Source organism: Physeter macrocephalus, chromosome 12 (assembly GCF_002837175.3).
Source record: "Physeter macrocephalus isolate SW-GA chromosome 12, ASM283717v5, whole genome shotgun sequence".
Classification (NCBI taxonomy): Eukaryota; Metazoa; Chordata; class Mammalia; order Artiodactyla; family Physeteridae; genus Physeter; species Physeter macrocephalus.
Genome location: NC_041225.1, coordinates 22,941,259 through 22,949,211, shown reverse-complemented (window position 1 = coordinate 22,949,211; position 7,953 = coordinate 22,941,259). Strand labels below are relative to the sequence as shown.

The window sequence follows — 7,953 nt, the reverse complement described above, 5'->3', positions numbered from 1 at the left end:
TCTGTGCTTCCTCTGCTGGGGGCCCAGGTTCCATCCCTGGTCGGGGAACTAAGATTACACAAGGCACACGGTGCCGCCAAAAAAAAAAAAAAAAAAAACAAGGGACAGGAGACACTGCATTGCTCCGAGCCACCCCTCCCTGTGGCCTCCTTTGGGACCAGACGAAACTTAGTGCTTTACTCCACGTGCACTTGAGAGAGGCGTGAGACGGGGCACCTGAAACTGCTTTGGCAGCGAATCCAGAAAAGGCAAAATGGACAAAGATAAATCGTTGCCTTAGAAACTTGGAAGAGTGGGGAAGGTGCTGATTTCAACTAAAAATAATCCTTGGAAACGAGATCCCCTGCTGTGGAATTTGTTTGCATATCTCGTACCTGACAACGGCCAGCCCCTCGGGAGCAGGCAGGACAGACGCAGCTGGAGAAGATTTGATCCCGGATTTACTGGTGTGAGGAGGACCCAGAGGGCTTCATCGTGCGGCCAGATGCAGGCCGGGAGCCGACTTTGTAAAGGGAAGCCCATAAAAGTCAGCTGGATTTCATTTCGGGGCCCCGTGCCCTGTGCAAGAGGCCTGCCCCACCCCCAAGGGCGGCAGGAGGAGGGTTGACTTGCAAATTGCATCTTTGGAAGATCCGTCCATGATCTCCGGGCGCCGGGGAGAGGGGACCAGCCTTGAAGAAGTCCTGCCATGCTCTTGTGAGGTACGGGTGGCTGGGATTATCCAAAGGAAAGTGTGAAAATGGATTTCCAGTTTTTGTATTTTGATGGCATTAAGCCATTTGAGTCCCATCAAGGGACTCCCATTAGCTGGGCAAATGTGCTCTAAAGAAGGTCAACACCCAGTCTTGCCTTCATTCTCAGCACAGTGGGAAGCGTGCTGGGCGTGAACGCTCCTGATGTGTACAGTCTGGACTGTACAAAATGACCACTCCTACTGGGCCTGCTTTTGAGAAGACCCAAAGGAAGAGATGTTCATCTTGATCTGACTACTGCCCACAAAGACTACTGGACATAAGAAGTAATTTAAGTATTCACATTTGATAACATGAGATGTGTGTAAAAAGTAAGGAAATGGGGGAAAGTTGGAAAGGTTTTCATTTGGTTCAGACACAGTCCCTCCAGATCCAGATTCTCTAGTGTTTAGGTCAAATTTCTCATGTCATTCTCATGTGTCATAGCCCAAGCCACAGCAGTTCGACAGACAATGACCAAGCAGGACCAGCTGTGGCACTGGAGCAGAGATCACATCACTGCGATGCTGAAACATGTCCAGGAAACCACAGCCTTGTTTGCCCTGCAGGGAAGATCTCTTGGGACAAGGTATTGTATGTGTTTGCATCCCAGAAAGTTCGCCTCTTGGAAAGTGCCCCATGACCAGGGTTGTATGAAAAGGAGGGAGGTAGTATGTACCACAGGACGAAGATAAGGGAGTACGTGTGTCGGGAAGCAAGAATTTAAAGATGCAGAAGCCAGTAAGTAACCGTGGAGGCTCTCAACCAGGAGGGAGTGATTGGGGGGTAGGGTCCTGGAGGAAGGTGGGTCTCGGCGACCATTTGCCGCTTCCTCTCGGTTCCCTTCTCCCTTCCACGTCCCTCGTTTTGTCATGGTGCTCTGCTTCTCAGTATGTGGTTTCTTCTCGTACCAAATGTATTCTAATTATACAAAGAGCTTACAGTGCTGCCATCTTCCTAGAAAATGACATGTGACAAAATTACTAAAACAGACCTAGTGATGTTTTACTTCTGGTACCTACACTACGAAGCAAAGAAAATTTCCTTCTTACCTCTTCCACGGAAGCCTGAAAGGTCCACCAAGTCCTACAATATCTGGAAACACCCCTCCACACACAAATATGGGAGGACTGACTTTGTACTTGTAACCTTCCAGACATGTTTCCTTAGTTATTGCTTAAGATGCTCCCACACGATGACCTCCCTGGTCTCCCCCATCGCTGGGGCCCAACCCAAGGCTCCGGCTGTGAATAATGGGAGGGGGCTCACGGGGCTCTACTCCAGGAGGGTGAGGCTGGCTGGGGGAGGATAAGGGCAGCCCCTTTAGAAACAGGTGGACCCTGCACACTTGAGCTGGGAAATGGTGCCTCTAACAGAGGAAACAGGACGTGGATAGTGACATGAGGGACAGGACCTATTTCCATTTTCACTGTTTCAAAGTATTGAGATTAAAGATGATCAAGCATAGAGATGATTTTCAGATAATGGTATGACGGAAACTATTAACAACAGATTCGAAACAATGAAAATAATGCAGAAAAAATGTGATGCAGAAACGGGGAGACACAGACCAGGAATGCTGCAGCCTAGGTCTGCAGGTGTTCATGGAGATGTGAGACTTATCTCTTCCTTCCTGCCTTGTGGTTATATCTTCCAGGTAACCTCAGAGGTGAGTGGGTAGTAGTAGTAGTAGTAGTAGTAGTAGTAGTAGTAGTAGTAGTAGTAGTGGTAGTAATGTCATGCCTTGGATTAAGGAAGAGGTCCGTCTAGAAGCTTCCATGGGGCAGTGACATACAATGGAGCAATAACATGTCAATGGAAAGAGAGCACAGTGGAGAAAACGAACCCCTCTCGGGGCAATTCCTACACGTTCTCCTAAGGGAAGATGGAATGAATATGTCAATAAACCACCTAGCATCATGACAGGAGTTAGGTGAGAAAGCTCATCCCTAAAAGGGGATGCTTAAGAAATAGCCAACAGTCGTTACCACTTGCTGAATTGGGTTGCACCAATTAATTTCAGGAGTTTGGTTTGCTGGATGGGGTTTGCTCTTTGGGAACCGGAGCTGAATTATTCAGAGCACTATTAGAGGCGGGGGCCTTTCCCCGTCCTCCCTCTTGGATCCTGAGCCAAACAGAAGTCATCCTCTCTGCTAAACAGATGGTCCCCTAGTACTTAAAGAATATTGGTTTGAAAGAATTACGGGTCGCCACGTCTCAGTCAGGATGTGTATATGTGTGTACATCTGTGTCCACCTTCCCGATGCCATGATCGAGCACATAGCTAGCCCCGCAATTCAGTGACATTAGGCGTTAGCGTGGGAGATTGTGGACTACCGGGGCTTCTCCAGTTACAGAATTTCTTCACTGAGAAGTTTTAATAATTTATTGAGACAAATGGACTAAGTTTCTGGAACTGAATTATTCTTGGAAAATCTAGAATATGTGGTCCTCCTACCGGGAGTTTACTGATGTAGTCAAATAGAATCACAAAAGCACTAATCCCGACACGCATATCATGCTGTAGAATTGTTACTTTGCTACATAAAATAGATGCGTAAGAAGTAGAGAGTTTATGTAAATAAAACCAACATTCCTTTTGTAACACTAAATCAGAATCTTAGGGTTTTCTCACGTGTCCTCCAATATCTACAGACAGTGTGAATTTTAGTAAATTACCCTCACGTTCCCAAAGCCACATCATTGCCGCTTACGCGTGGGGAGGTAGAGAGGGTTTGGGACTCACTTTTCTCCCACCCATTCCTCCCTCTCGTTTTCCCTGTCATGTCACTGTCCACACCACTCCCACTCGAGTTAGCATTACGATTCTAGATGCTAACGTTAAGTACTGAGACTATTATAGAAGCATTCATTTACAACTCATAAAAGAAAAAAAGCCCTCCTTTCTTTATTGATAAGATCTTTCTTTTCTCAACCTTGTGAAAAAGTAAACATATTGCAAACGTTCTACTTCCTTTGGACAATAAGGAATGAAGTGTGTTTTTTGGTTTTTGTTTTTCTAAATATCAGAATTGTTTCAAAGATACTCATTAAAGGCTAAATGGAAAAACAGACTCAGCAAGAAAAGAGATTCTTGCAGATGGGGAGAACCTGACCTCGACACACTGACAAGAGACTGGTTTGGACTGTTTTGTTTTGTTAGAACACGTGTCAGGGGGCTTCCCTGGCGGTCCAGTGGTTGGGGCTCCGAGTTCCCACGGCAGGGGGCACGGGTTCCATCCCTGGTAGGGGAACTAAGATCCTGCAAGCCTGCAGCAAAAAAAAAAAAAAAAAAAAAAAACAATGTCTGGTTCTCATTTTCTTCTTTTTTTTTTTTTTTTTTGTGGTACGCGGGCCTCTCACTGTCGTGGCCTCTCCCGCTGCGGAGCACAGGCTCCGGTCACGCAGGCTCAGCGGCCACGGCTCATGGGCCCAGCCGCTCCGCGGCATGTGGGATCTTCCCGGACCGGGGCACGAACCCGTGTCCTCCACATCGGCAGGCAGGCTCTCAACCACTGCGCCACCAGGGAAGCCCAGCAATACTTTTATTTTAAAAGAAATAATAAATATTTGAAAAAATCTGCTTTAACTTCTAATGTGGTTAATAGAGATAGGTATAACTCACATAAACAAAAGCCCTTTGGGGTCCTCAGTAATTTTTAAGAGGGTAAATATTTATTCCCTGTAGCTCCCGTGTCCTCCACATCGGCGGGCGGACTCTCAACCGCTGCGCCACCAAGGAAGCGCCTCATTTTCTAAAATTGTTAATTGCCTCAGTTTCAATGCTCTTACGATGGTTTCATTGACACCCAAACAAGGAAAGTTACCTCGACTTTTGTGAATGCATTTTCCGTACAAAGAATCCGTGTGATTGTGCTTTTTCCTCACTGTTCACGTCTCCATCTCTGAGCACAAGTGCTTTGTCAGGCGACTCACCAACCTGATCACATAAAATTCAAACTGGAATTTGAGCAAGAAGAAGAAAAGGCCTAAAATAAATCGTAACGTGTTGATTTCTGCAGAATAGAGGAGGTGACAGACACTGCATTTCCGGAAGAGCGAGGCCTCACTCAGGAGCAAACACTGGGGAGAGGAGTGGACACAATTCTTAGGGCTTCAGCTGTGCATACACTTGCGATGAATAAACATGCACCTAAATTCTGTACTAGAAATACATACAGCTCCAAGCGCAGCGAAACAACACTGAAACATATCGTAAGGAAGGTCAGTTACGAGGAAGATGGAGGCATTTAAAGGAAACAGTGTGTCAGCACAAGCAAATCTCTGATTCGATTATGTTTAAAATATAAATAAGGTAAGTGAGGACCAACAGAAAATTAGCATGAACCCTTACAAGTAGGTAGGCTGAAGTCCAGCGTGAAATGATCTTGGAAAGATGTTGAGAGCAGAGAAAATACTGTTTGATGTCGTTCTGTTTTCATGTTTGTGCTCCACTTATTTAACTTCTCAGTTCCTGTTTCCCCTCCAAAAAATAATGCTAATAATAATAACAATAATACCTATCCTATAGAGCTTCCAGAGGATTAAATAACTATCATAGGTACAACACTAAGAACAAAGCCTGACATAAGGATTCAATCAGTGCCATTATTAGCTATTACTGGCACTTTGTTACTCCTAGCCAACCAGCTCGTTCCTGGTCTGTCATTTATTTATCTTCCATAATAAATTACTCTCTGGGCTTCCCTGGTGGCGCAGTGGTTGAGAGTCTGCCTGCCAGTGCGGAAGACACGGGTTCGAGCCCTGGTCTGGGAGGATCCCACATGCCACGGAGCAACTGGGCACGTGCGCCACAACTACCGAGCCTGCACGTCTGGAGCCCGTGCTCCGCAACAAGAGAGGCCGCGACAGTGAGAGGCCCGCGTACCGCGATGAAGAGTGGCCCCCGCTCGCCGCAACTAGAGAAAGCCCTCGCACAGAAACGAAGGCCCAACACGGCCAAAACTAAATAAGTAAATTTTAAAAAATTAAAAATTAAAAAATAAATAAATAAATAAATTACTCTCTTCACTGGCTAGAAGTTTGTAATAGATGACCTCTACAGTTCTTCTCCATCTTTCAACATCCTGTAAATGGTTTCAGCCTCTCTCTCTATACGCTGTCTCTCATGCTAGACTATTTGTTCCTTAAGGTCACAGCTCTGTGTTTTCGTTTATTTGACCCCCCAAACTGCCCCACACGGGGCTGGCTACACAGCAAATATTCATCAGATAGTGACTCTGGAACCTATAAGTCCATGTGTAAGTCCTAGATCTGAAGAAGGTGAGTAGAAGGCTAGGTCTGTCAAAATACTTTATTTAAAAGGTTCCTACCTGGGCCAGAAAAATCTCATCATCCTGAGGATGGATGTGGGTGTTTTACATGAATTATATCATTGAATCATCTAACCAATCCAGGGTTAAATGTCACTATCCACGCTTACCAGTTAATAAAATGGAGACTTACCGAGATCAGGTAACTTGCTCAGATGCTCATAGCTGGTGTGAGATGAAGCTGAAATCAGATCCCAGGACTGTCTGATGACAAGCCTGTGTTCTACTCACTAGCTCAGACTGTGTGCCCCTATAGTGTGGTAAAAACATGCAGATTGGTATAATCCTTAGTCTCTAACAAAAGGAAGTAGGAAAAAGATCACTGTGTTATTTTATGCTAACACAAATGAAGCTGATGCCTGAGAGTTCTGGCGTCTTATTTCAGGCTCCTGTTGCTCATGGAGACATGGTAGGTTTTACTCCAGATACGGACGAGGCTGTCACTGCCTGCACTTGAGCTTGCTGTCCCTGCCACTGAGGTCAGCAGGTACGAAGGGATTCAGACTGGGGCGCTGCAGCTAAGAGGTTCTGAGCAGGGCTGGAAACCTGAGCCCAGATCAGAAAGGATCTCATTAACAGGACAAGGTTGACGCATGTAGCATCAGCAAAGAATATACGGCGATAATGTAAATTGGTACCTTATGCATTCCTGACCTACAAGTAAAATGGTTTCACAGGAGAGGGCGGGAACCTCTAGGGTCTTCTTTCTATTGCCTTGGCTCCCAACTAGACAGGTATGTTCTATGAAGATGAAGGCACCCAACTGGGCACACGGACAGCCAGCATACACTTTTCAAACGATTGATTCAGGTGTGAAAAAATAGCCCGGATGAAGACGGAAGTGTTCTAACACCTGTCCAGCCTTCTGGTCTTCTTTTGCTCTAGAACCGTAGTTCTCAAACTGTCATCCACAGGCCCCTGAGGGTCCCCAAGGCCCTTTCAAGGGGTCCTCGAGGTCAAAACTATTTCTGTGATACCACTAAAACGGTATTATTGCCAAAGAAAGAGTTGCTAAAATTGGCTCAGATGACCTTTTTTAAACAAAAATGTATTTCTTAATTGAGGTGTGTACATTGTCTTTTTAGACATAATGGTATTGCACACTTAATAGACTACAGTATAGTGCTGACATAACTTTTATGTGCACTGGGAAACCGGAGAATTCATGTGACTCGCTTTATTGTGATATTGGCTTTATTGCAGTGGTCTGGAACCAAAGCGGCAATATCTGTGAACCAGTATTTTTTCTAATGGCCAACACATGAAGTTAGAAATTATGCATGGCTAAAAGACTTCTTCAAAGTACAAGAGAGACCTGTGGATTTTAACGTAATAGAATACAAAAAGTTCATTAATATGGTTTCCACTTCGACGCTGCAGCTAATCTCAAACAGCTGACACTCATCAGTTTTCCACGCAGGATCAAAGCATATTATCTACAATTATCTGAAGAGGCTGATAAAAATCCTCCTCCTTTTTGCAGCTAAATATCTGTGGAAGCCCAGATTTTCTTCACTCATTTTAGCCAAAACAACACAGCAGGCTAAACGCAGAAGCCCGAAATGGACAAACCCCAGGTCACCCAGCTGGAGTGTGGACATCTCACACATCCAGGACTCCAAACTCTCTTCCTTGGACAATTCAGAAAAGACTTTCCCTGTGTCCACAGACACCCGGTCATCCCTTTCTTTTTAAAAAATTTTTAATTTATTTTTAATTTTTTTAATTTTTATTGGGGTATAGTTGCTTTACAATGTTGTTTCAGTTTCTGCTGTACGGCCAAGTGACTCAGTTATACATATACATATACCCACTCTTTTTTAGATCCTTTTTTCATATAGGCCATTACAGAGTATTGAGTGAAGTTCCCTGTGCTATATAGCAGGTCC

General features: G+C 45.0%; 1 long non-coding RNA gene across 1 annotated transcript; it reads left to right on the top strand.

The window, feature by feature from the left end:
- The first annotated feature begins 584 nt into the window (after positions 1-584).
- LOC102978478 (uncharacterized) lies at positions 585-7,593 on the top strand. Its single transcript, XR_447807.4, has 3 exons — positions 585-701; positions 1,179-1,320; positions 7,268-7,593. It is a non-coding gene; the product is annotated as an uncharacterized lncRNA (long non-coding RNA).
- Positions 7,594-7,953: the final 360 nt, after the last annotated feature.